The sequence below is a fragment of the Atractosteus spatula genome, chromosome 2 (genome assembly GCF_055471065.1).
Source record: "Atractosteus spatula isolate fAtrSpa1 chromosome 2, fAtrSpa1.hap1, whole genome shotgun sequence".
Lineage (NCBI taxonomy): Eukaryota > Metazoa > Chordata > Actinopteri > Semionotiformes > Lepisosteidae > Atractosteus > Atractosteus spatula.
Genome location: NC_142707.1, coordinates 63,653,999 through 63,666,245, shown reverse-complemented (window position 1 = coordinate 63,666,245; position 12,247 = coordinate 63,653,999). Strand labels below are relative to the sequence as shown.

Sequence of the window (12,247 nt, the reverse complement as noted above, 5' to 3'; positions counted from 1 at the left end):
AGGGAGCAATTTATTTTAAAGAGCATTTATTTACTAACAATATATTTACCCAATGACATAATTTGCACTTGTCTATATAAAAGCAGTAATTATAATACAATTTCTTATATATGTATAGTGTTTTTCATTTGGAAATATCTCAAAACACTTTACAGCTAGATTGAGACCTATTTAATCCACCATTGAAGAGGAATACCCACTTGGCATAGCTTTAAATAAAAAAAGTTTATTTTGTGTGTTTATTTTTTTCTGTCTCTGATTCAATAAACTGTGTGGTATGGTGAACAAAAAAAGAACAAAGAGACAATATCTAAATAATAAACAACTCCCTTTTTACATAGTGAAGTACAATATCATGCCCTAGTTTCAAATATTAAGTTAATTCATCAGATAAGGCTATTTGACTACCTGAGTTTAGTCTCGGTAATCTTTCTCCAGATTCCCTAGAGTTTGTTAAAAAAGCCTTTAAGAAAAAAATTTAAAACAATACTTTTTAAATAAATGTGTCGTTTAAATTGCTTCAATTTTCTATAAACTAATGGTGGCTTTATCATTTAAGCTTAGTCTGCAGGTAGAAGCTGCAGGAATAAGAAGAGTTTTGTTTCTCTGTATTTATATACATTTCAGATTCCCAGATACTACATTAAATACAGCACTGCACACGATACACATGCATTGCTCCAGAGATTCAGGGGCCTGTGGGAACTACTGATGTTAGCATCAGACTGTATACAGCACTGAATAAATGTAGAAATGTAGGAGAGAGAAAGGGAGAGTGAGAGAAGGAAAGACCAAAAAAAAAAAAAGACCAAAATCAGCAAACAAAAGACAAAAGGAATGCATTCCTAGATTGCTTTATCCCTCCTGCAGCACAGAAAGCAGTTGTGCAGGGCTTCTTCATTAACATTCGACCGGGTCCATGGACATCTCACATGCCAGTTGAGGATGTGAGCTTGGAAAGGGTAAGTCAGCAGTGCGCTGCTTGATTTTGTTCTGCTGCAGTGCTCCAGTCTCAGAGGGAGCTCATGCCTCATGCATTCCGTATACAAACCTTGTTTCTCTGTCTGCCACTTCCCTTAAAGGCTGCTCTTCAGCAGCCATATCAGTGCCTCAGTGCTTGGCTGTGTTCTCGCTTTACTGGTGTCGCCCTTTTAATTTTTATATCGTACTTCAGGCCTATTGGTAGCCTGTCTGGAACCATTAGCTGTACTTTTTTCCCCCTTTTTACGTCGTAAAAAAAAAAAGAAATAGCATGCAGCTGAAGGGTGAACTTCACAGTGAGCAGTGACAGAAAGAGAAGACGTCCAGGTGAAAAGTTTATGAGAAGACTGAAATTTGCAGCTGGTGGGATTTTCCATTTTTCTCTTCTGGTGAGAGAGCTTTCTTGTGGTTTACATTTGTGCATTTTTCTGTTTGTTTGGGTTTTTTTTTTACAATGGAAGTGGCAGCGGGGTGGGGGGGGCTATTTCTCAAGATGGAAGGCAGGCAGAAAAGAGAGATAGGGAAAAGGAGAGTGAGAATGCTATCAGCCTTAAGACTTACTAGACACTGGCGGAGCTGTGGGAACAAAATGAGGATGCATGCTTAGACATTTCAGTGTTTCTTCTTTGTTGTTTGTTTCTCTCCCGGGCAGTGTATGTGTAAGGTAAATACGTTGTTTTCTATTTTGGTGGGTTTTTAGGAGGTATGTAGCTGTCTGTTGTGAAAAACTCAATAGTAAAAAAAGATTTTGAATGTTCATGATGCATTGTGCATTATTTTACTGCTGTCTAATTCACATATTTACTAGCAGTATCTACCAAAAATGGTGTTTTTTGAGCAGACATTATTTAAAAAATAAGATTAAATACCAGATTCAGAACAAAGGGTTGCATATCCTTTTGGCAAATATATCCAGGGTCTCTGTTATAACACTGTGTAATGTTAGGTTATAAGAACAATATATCTATTTTTGTTCATGCAAAATGTGCTCGTAGTTCCCAAAAGAGTGTTGTATTTGTTTCTTGTTGGAAGACTCAGCACCTTTCAGTGGCCTTTATTTCTGGCATGATGCACTGATTTAAAGAAGCTGGAAAAGTATAAGATGCTGGGCTGTGGAAATGGATTAAAAAACACTTTTATTTCTCTTGCGGAAACATTTTGGGGCTTTAATTGATATGGTTGTAATTAAACGCCACTGTACTGTATGTATAAATAAAGGGTGAACACAGTACATTATTCTTACCATGATGTGAAAGATGACACTTTAGTTTGAAGTAAACACCCTAACCCTTTTTTGAAATTGCATACCATTCTACTAATGAGTCTACTAATGTCATGTGCGTCTACCTTAAAAAAATACTCCTTCCTTGTAGTTAATCTATGCTAATTCTTCTAATAATTGTCAAAGCAATTTTCTTTGGGGGTAATGTACCATGGAGATTTTTCAGTTCTACAGTAAAAGTTTTAAACAGACCATGGTGATGTTTTCTCATTCCATATTGTACTCAAGAGTTCACATCTTATGAATCTTGTTGACTAGTATCCTAGATATAATAAAAGATAAATTAAAATAACCTTAATTAATAAACACTTTACTAATAAGAACAGTTATTTTATTGGCTGTATTTAAAAAAATAATCTTGCAATACATAATTTTCAAAACAGCACTGAGGAATATGCTCAAAGTTTTAATGTTTTGTTCTTCCTTTTTATGTAAGGGGTGTCTTTCTTGAGCTTTTGTTAACCTGTCCTCTTTTATTAGTACATCTGTTTGTTTTTTTTAATTAGCAATAGGAAATCCAAGGATATGATGTAGGCATGTGCTGTACTGTATGTATGCATATAAAAATGACAATTTTGTAATTGGAATATGTTTCTTTATTCATTTTAATATATCAAATTTACAGACAATACATATTAAATCAGTCACTTCTACAATTATTCTGAAAAAAACAATTAAATTAGTTTTATATAGTGTACTATATGTTAAGAAAAGTTAATAAAGAGCTTACTTTATCATCATATATGTGTACTAGTTTAGTATTAATGAGCTCATCAACATTCACCTTTCAGCAAGTACTGTATACAGTAATTGTTAGTCCCATGAATTGTATTAGGTAACAATCTTTGCCATAGTGAATTACTGTTAAACCCCTCCATGAATTATTACTTACCTACTATTAAAATTGTGATGATTGAAGCCAACATCCCCTTGAAGATGCTAATAAACTATATAAATGTATAGTTTATATAGACTATACAGTATACTATATAATATACTGTATATAGTATACTATATTATACAGAATGCTGAAGAAAATTCAGATGACTTTTGTATTGTGTATAATGCAGCATCAATACAATCAATATCGTTATTTTTTATCAATACAATGTACTTTTTAAAACAGAAATTCACACCATTTGCTCTGTTTTGCTGATTTTTAGCACTTATATAGGTGCTCTATACTATAAAATACATATGTTTGATTACTGCTGCATATTGAATTTAAACAATTATGACAAAGTTTGAAGTGATTCCTTAAATAAAAGGACTCAATCTGCATTTCAATTTTGAGAGAGTTTTAAGAGACTTTGTTAACCTTTTTCCCTTTGGACTTTTTTATATGGACGTTTTTTAAATAACCCTGTTTCCTTTATGTTTTGTTAGCACTGCTGATATTTTAGTTTGATTGAAGAGTCCTGTGCACACAGCACACTGTTTATTTGCTTTAGAATACAAACTGCAAACCTGCAACAATTCCAAACAACTGTATTGTATTATTGGCCAATCATGGTAGCACACCAGGATTGCCACTTTTATTTTAATGTTTGCCACTGAATATTGGAGGAGTGACAGTACATAGTGCCCTTAATGCACAATACATGTGAACTTAAACTATTGTATCAAAAATTGATAGTGTGCAATCATATATATATATCATATATACTGTGCAGTATTTTACATTTTTTTAAGGTGATCATGAAAAGGATTATTATTAATATCAATGAATAAATTGAATCTAATCTAACTGATACACGACTCCTACAGAAGCTTTGCTATGAATTAAAAAAAATAAATTTGATTTCCACTAAATAGTAACAGTGGAAATTATTTAATACAGCCACTATGTTTGTTTCCCTGACTGAAGTTCTAGAATGGCATTGATCTTTTCCTTAGAAAAGTTATCATGCAACAATGCAGTGTTTTAAATTAAATAATAGGTCATTGAAGAGCAAATATATCTCAGTACGCATATTTTAAAATAATCTCCTTATTTAATGTTTCTTAACCTCAGAAGGTCCTAAATAATGTGCTCATTTCCTATGCACAATGTTGAAAGTAGAACACCAGACACAATGAGCAAGTCCAGTACTGAGTATTTTGCTTTTTGTTCCAGTTGTACAATAGTATATCGATAAAGCATTTAATATATTTTTTTATGATTTCAAGCATATAATTTAAAATTGTAATTACCCTGCTGTTCATGTGCTCATATTTAATTTAAAACAATTCATAACTATAATTATTTATTGTTTGCAGTAAAAGGCATGTTTTAGAATATTCAGTTCCAAGTCTCCAATCCCAACAAAGCGTATTGTGTCCAAAGGCATTTCTTGTTAAATTTCTTTTTAAAGCAAATATTTGCAAATTACTTAACACATATTTGTACAGTATATCATAAGTACCATAATCAAAACATGCAGATTTACATTTTTGTTAAAAAGTTACAAAGTACAGCGCTGAAAAATGTAGTTTGCGTATTTTTTTAATGTTCCAAGCCTGAACTAGTTCAATGGGATCCCCCCCTTTGTTGACAAAGATTTACTTAAAAGAGATTGCTTGACAGACTTCTGACCTGTCAAAATAAAATAAGCATTATAGAAGTTCATTATACATGTACTGTACTCACAAGGTCTAATTGAACAAATAGATAAATACAAGAGTTCCTCTGAAGTTTGGATAATTTATTTGGACTATGGAATGACAAAATGGATCATTTTTTCAAGTAATTTAATTACCAAATACAATGCATAGCGTATTTTGTATAATTAAAATAAACTTCAGTTAAATATGTTCTTTTAAAAAAAACTTTAACAGTATAAATCAGGAGCTGCTAGTCTTTCATGTTTTGGGAGTTAAAGGCAAATACTCTACATGTAATGTATCTCAGAATGTAATAAGAGACACTGAGGACCTTCCACTGGGTCTGTGAGACAAAGCCTTAGCCATAAAGATGAAGGATTTTGAACTCTAGACAAGCCAACAGGTTTTGCAAGTGCACTAACGATGCTGTCGGTGGAAGAATGTTGAGCACTGAGTGCTGGAAAGGGTATTAGTTTGTATGGAACAAGAATGGTAGGCATTGTGAATGTTCTACCTCCTGAACCTACTGTACTGTATGTATGTGTTAAATGCAAGAGGTTCACAAAGCACTCTTTAGAAAACATTACAGGTTTATCCACCATCATCATTTCTCCTTATAAAATAGCTTTTTATCAATTCAGCTTCAGAATCCCCCCAAAAATCTCATTATAGTCTCTAGCTCTCTCATCATTGGAGATATCTGATGGGCTGTGGACAGAATTTTAATCTATTTACGCACACTGTAAAGAAAGTATTTCAGGGATAGAGTTACCAGATTTGACATTTTTAATGATAAATGAAAAATGAAGTACTTAATTATTATGCATAGGGTGCTGTATTCGTACTGTAGGTCTTGGACCTGTAACCGCAGTACCCTCCATATTGTGGGTTATTGATAGCATCACTCCTCTCCATACAACTATGTTTCTGTTTTGCACAATAATGTGTTATAATGTGTAATGTTTAGTAATCATCTGCGGGGGCTTTATACTGGGAAGGAATATGATGGGTGACAAGAGACTGGTCTTGGCTAAAATCTCTCTCCCCTGCAGAATATTGTCCCAGTAAACTGGAAATGTTGCCCTGTTTTAAAAGAAATAATAGAATCTTTTATTATAAAAGAATTATTATGAAAGAATAGAAGAAATCTTCTCTATTCAGCAAGAACATGTTCTTCCCAAACGAATTTATAGGGATGAACCATGCATATCATCCATCAGGGTTGCACAGGGTTGCAGGGGAGCTGGCGAGCAACAGGAGGAAGGCATGATACACCCTGGGTGGGACACCTGCCATCTCAGGGCATGCAAACATAAACACACTGACAGCAGGGCCACCTTTCCCAGAAAATAGTTACCTACCCATATGTTTTTGGACTGAGAGAAGAAACCAGAGCATTTGGAGGAAACCCATGAGAGCATGGGGAGAACATGCAAAACTCCAAGCACATAGCACCCCAAAAACTCAACCCAGGGCGACAGTAATGTAAGACAGCAATGCTAAGCACTGTGCCACTGCGCCACCCCAGTGTATACTATCAAAAATAATTTCATTAAGGGATTGTCACTCTTTAAACAACCATGTACCTACAGTAAATGGCTTGCTTTTAGTACTGTCATATAATGTATATTATAGATTTTACTATGTAAAAACATATCATCATTCATATATATTCATATGGTTAGTGATCTAGAGTATATAATCAAAACAAAGGAGATTTTAGTATTCAGTTGAAGTATGCTGTTTCTATGCTGAACAATAAGTCAAACATCTTCTTGCCTCTTTTAGTAGGAGGCACTGTACTCTTCATACTATTCTTTTTCTGAATAGTTTAACATACTGTAACAGGATGGTGATGATTGTTTTATTTTTCTTTACAATATTGAAAGCTTTCAATAAAACACTTAAACAAGAGGGACTTGATAAATCAGTCAAATTGTAGACACAATTCCCCTTTTACTAAATCTCTTAAATTAGTATAATCATATAGATATTAAATAAAATATCTCTTGCAAGGGGAGGTTACATAGATTGAGAGTCTAGAGAGATATACAAAAAGGGTTAATCAAGAGTATCAGGAATAATAGAGAGATCATGCAAACGAGTGCATGTGGGTTATGTGTACACATTTGCAAACAACGGAGCTGCACATATAAACAGCGCAACACTCTGCTGCAGCTGATGCTCATTGGTCGGTCTGTTTATGTACGGGTTGAATCAGACCCAGGAAGCTTAGTTATCATTAGGGGTTTGTTGAGATAACGACAAAGAGAGCTTGAGATACTAGTGGGAACGCTCTTGACATTACTAGCTGTTGTGGGTTCCCAATGGTTTAACAAGCCTCGCCACGGCTGAATCAGACGAATTGTTAAAGGTACCTAGAAAGCTCTAAACAGCAGCAAGGGCAGGCTGGTAAAGGGCAGGAGAAAATGTTAGCCCCAGCGAGTAGCTCCAGCGGTTAGGAGTTCTGGTCTAACCCATGGAGGAAAGGAGAAGAGACTCTCGGTTGGAAGTACAGTAGTTTCATTGAGTTAAGGTTCATCAGCAGCACTGAAAGAAACAATGGAAATGGGGGCGTTGCAGTGGCTCTGTGGCTAAGGATCTGCACCTGTGGCTTGAAGGTTGCCAGTTCATATCCTGCAGCCAGCAGAGGAATCCTACTCTGTTGGGCCCCTGAGCAAGGCCCTTAACCCTAAGTGCTCCAGGGGTGCTGTACAATGGCTGACCCTGCGCTCTGACCCCAAGCTTTTCTCTCCCTGTCTGTGTCTCATGGAGAGCAAGCTGGGGTATGCGAAAAGATGAGTTCTTAATGCAAGAAATTGTATAGGGCTAATAAAGTGATGTTATAATAATAATAATAACATGTTATGTTACATGAGGTTAATCAAGTCTTCCTTGGATTAGTTGATGCAGTACTCTGTAAACTGATCTGGGCAGGGAGCTCACAGTTTTTCTTGGAAGCGGAAGTCACAAGCAGTACTTCAAATAACCTCAGAGGGGATTCCACATAAAATGAGAGTGCTACTGTAGGTTTCTGTCCACTGGCCTCTTTTGATAGACAAAGTGTATGGTTTACATAGAACTCGCTGTAGGACCCTGGGACTCTCAAGGTGTCACTGAGTGTCCAGGTTAGTGGTTAGAGACTCAGGCTAGAGTCTCCCCGGAGATGCATACGACAGGTCCGTAGAAAGGAAGTCAGCCGCAGGTCAGCAAAAGCAGCAGAACAAGTTCAAGTAGCTGCAAAGCTGTGAACGCCGGTCAGGCGTAGGGGAGAACTCTGTTGTCATGGTAACCAGGCCTGTGATGAGCAGCTGCATAACCACAATATTATATACTTTAATTTTAAAACTGATATTCACTTATAACTGTAGCATCTTGATAACATTATATTATCATTTTAATGATAACATCAATAATAAGAAAATACTCTTGTAAATATTTTGTTCTAAGAGATTTTAAAATGTTGATTTTTTTAGCAACTCAATTTCAAATAGCATGTGAAAGCATACAATTTCAGAAGTTTTTGCCTCCATTTACTGTATTTCTTTGAATTAAAAAGATAATTGCTGCAGTAAAATGAGTTTCTTGTGGCCTGCTATCATCAACAGATACACGCTGAAAACATTAATATGAAACATAACATAACTTTTATGGGGAGCCTCATAAAATCCATAAACTTGGACTGTTAATTCCCTCTTAACACTCTTAACACCAGAACTGATGTTCTTTACTGGGTGAAGACTGGGCAGCAGTAACAACTTCTAGTTTGATTCTGTCAGTTTTCAGAAGCTAAAGAAGGCTGGGTTTTGTCCGTACTCGGTTGGGGATCTCCAAAGAAAATCAGATTATTTTTGTAAGTGGTACTGGTAGGCTAGAATTTTTTCACTTCTTTACCTGATTTGCTGCGTAGTGGGACTGCTGGCACATAGTGACTGACGTGTATCACCCAGGTGGGTGCTGCACTGCAGTGGTGGATGAAGTGTGTACACTCCTGTATAAGAATTGCTCTGGAATCATTTGGGAGTGAAAAGCACTGTATACATGGAATTAGCTGATTATTAATTCTTTTTGCCAGAAGCAAAGCATCGCCACAGTGAACGCATTTCAGTGGCAGCCTGGAGAACTGCGTTAGAGAACCGCCACAACAAAAGTGATTGCTAAAAATAAAAGAAACTGATTATATTTTTAATTGGGCTCAAATAACTAGAAACTGGTCTAAGGTACAAGTTCCAGTACTTGTCTTTTAGTGAAAACATGATCTATTTCTAGGCTTTATAGCAGGCCAATTAAAAATCAATCTAAACTTTTGAACAGGCGCATAATGGAAATCGGGTGAGTGTATGGCTAGGTGATTAATGCATGCTCTTACCTTATGGCATAACAAGTCTGGAAGTGCATTAATCATCTAGGAATGTTCACCTTTGATTTTATTGTGGCAATCAAATAATGTCAAAAATAAGAATTTGCATGAGTTATAAGGGAGTCTGTTGGTACACGATAAAGCAGGAAGAGCAGTCTAGTCTGCTCCCCACCTATTCCCAATGTCAATACAGCTGCTTTCCTTGCAGCAGGCACGTTCCAGGCACGTGCATTCTATTTGATAGCCAAAGTATTCTGCCATTCATAAGGAGCTGTGATGTATTTTCCAACATGAACCACATTAAATGAGAGCATGACATATTAGTCCATAATCCGTGTGATTTGTTTCTCTAATTTTGTATACTTTAATATACTGTAGCTAAAGTTTAACCAAAGTGCACATACTGCTGAGCTCAGATTTTTGTTCAATAAATTGTTAGTGGTATGAAACTAAACTGTTTTCAGCAGTGCTTTTACAAATCCTAGCCTTTAAAGCTGTATTACAAACTTGGACAGTGTGCATTTATTTCCTTACCAGAGTTTACTTAGCCTGAAAAAAAACTGTATGATCTCAGGTCTTTCAATAATACATCAAGGAACTAAACAAACAGTGTAATAATGAAAATTATAATGAATTAATAAACAAATTCCTTATCACGGTGATGTCTTAAAATTTGTGGCTCTTATTTATAATTATCTTTTTATATCTGTAAGAACTATGAATAACACAGTAATAACATTTTGGTAATAACACACTGTTTAACTGGTACCTGATAAGTATCATAATTGGACAAATATTTTACAGCTTATAGAAATATAATGCATTGTGATACATTGCAAAGTTGATTGTGTTTAACCTGTACATCGTATTTAGAATTTTTAGGCAAAGGTACGTTGTACTTACATTTTTTGTGTGTATCACCTTCAAAATGTTAGCATTAAGTCACAGGCAAATTTGATGCATTTATTATCAATAATATTGTCGAGCACAAAAATAGAAACAAAGACAAATGTCTTAGCCCATGCACAGTTGTGCAGTATTAGCTATCGCCCTATTAATAACTTCTACACCTGCTTGTATTATGATCTTTACTACACTATTTAGCTTTTATGTAAACAGTCACTTTCATTAATATTTTAACCATGTGGTTTGGCCATTTTGTCTCATTGCAACAAAAGCATTTTCAACTAGTTTCTCTGTCTTGACATTCCCAAATTTTTCTTCACTCTAAAAGTTTCATTACTGTGTAACTATACCACATTTAATGTTGAGCACAAAATGATTTTCTTGTGTATCATCTAATCTTCACCAGCCATCATTAGTTTGGTTAGACAGTAGACACAAAGTGACAAAACACACAAGTATCACTGCTTCTAATTAGAGTGATTCTTTCTGATGGCTCTTATGAAGGATGACACAAATTTTGCACTGCACTGATGCTACCTTTCAGGATTTGGTGGAAAACTAAATTTTCTTTCTGATCAACAGATTTTGCTCATCATCATTTGATAAAAGATTAAGTTTATTTTTAAGTGTTTATTGATGGTCTAGAGACAATTCCACAGAACCTCTGGGTTAAATTTGAAGCTTTTTGCTTAGTAAATATAGTTTATACTAGTGACTGCCACTTACAGTGACCTGATAACCTTTTCAGCTCTTCAGATGTACCTTTTCAAATGGTACCCGAGCATATTTTATGTCCTGTAACATTGTTAAAGATAGACTATATAGCCATTCTGCATGAAACATACAATTACTATTTGGTAGAAAACAATCAGGTTATTTACCTAAATACATCTGTTTCGTATGTATTTCTCTTTATTGTCCAGTAGGTAAGTATATTACTGTATACAGTATATGTACAGTATGTAGGTACAAAATCAATTAACTGAACAATAAGAATGTTTTTACTTGTGCACTGATTTTGATCATTTCATAAGATATTACATTCAGGTCGTATGTAATAAATTCCTTTTTCCTGCAAATTCTTTCTGTAAAGAGATTAAGAGTGCATACTTTATGAATACATGTAGCAACCTCATTCACAAAGACAATCATTAAGACGACAAAGAAATAAAACAACCTGCCTGTTGTACCAATAAATTCACATTGCATAGTTGTATTCTTTCTAAAAAAATGCATAATCTGTTATATCGTCATTTTTCCGTAGATTCAAAGTATAATTTAGAATGTATATCAAATTCTTAGTCTTAGTTTTAGTGTGAGTCCTGGTGTTAGTCTCAGTCTTACTAAATAAAGCAAAGGTGTTTTGCTTGCTATGGAATTGCAAGTTAATCAATTTAAGATCTAAACACTAACAATCTATCTCAAGCAGAGGTCCCCATCCCTGTCCTGGAGAGCTGCTGTGTCCACAGGTTTTCAATCCAGCTGTGCTCTCATTATTGTCTTAATTGGACCAGTTTAACAGCTTCTCCCAGCTTTTGAGGTGCTGCTGCTTTAAAGAGACAGAAAACCTGCAGACACACACTGGCCCTCCAGGACCAGAACTGGGGAACCCTTGGCTGAAAGGGTGTGTTTTAGACATTTAGAGAAAGTATGAACCTTGCAAATGAAAAGCTCAGTCTGATTTAATCAGACATGTTTTTTTTAAGCACAGAGAGAGACATTTAAATCAAAATCAGCAGAGATGTAAAAGCAGCTATAATTGGCTGGGAGAGGAAAGTATCCTTGGAAACCCTGGAACTGAACCAAAGAGTGCTAGCAGGCAGTCTTAAGTCTGAGGACAGCATGGGGTAAAACTGGGACATTTCCAGTTACTGGGGCCATTGTAGCCACTTCCATTGTGCAGGTTGTACAGTATGCAAATGTAGATGACAAGATTACAGGAAGTAAGAGGTTTGAATTATTTACAACCTTTTAAACATTTCAGCACTATAAAATGCTTAGTTCCATTTTGTTTGTAGAAAATAAGGTCATGTGTGATGTTTTTTTCTTGATGTTGAACAGCCTCAGAAATAGTTAAAACAAAAGTTTATCTAGGCTAGACCTAGACAGTCTGGTCAGAAATATGTCTATTTCTC

At 35.3% G+C, this 12,247-nt stretch overlaps 1 protein-coding gene across 3 annotated transcripts in view; it reads left to right on the top strand.

Annotated features, from left to right (window-relative positions):
• The first annotated feature begins 1,274 nt into the window (after positions 1-1,274).
• myt1la (myelin transcription factor 1-like, a) overlaps positions 1,275-12,247 on the top strand; it is a 157,990-nt gene continuing 147,017 nt past the window's right edge. For all 3 annotated transcript variants that reach the window (XM_088934923.1, XM_088934915.1, XM_088934898.1), the window contains exon 1: positions 1,275-1,370. The gene's annotated coding sequence lies outside the window, so the exon portion shown is untranslated. The remainder of the gene's footprint in view (positions 1,371-12,247) is intronic.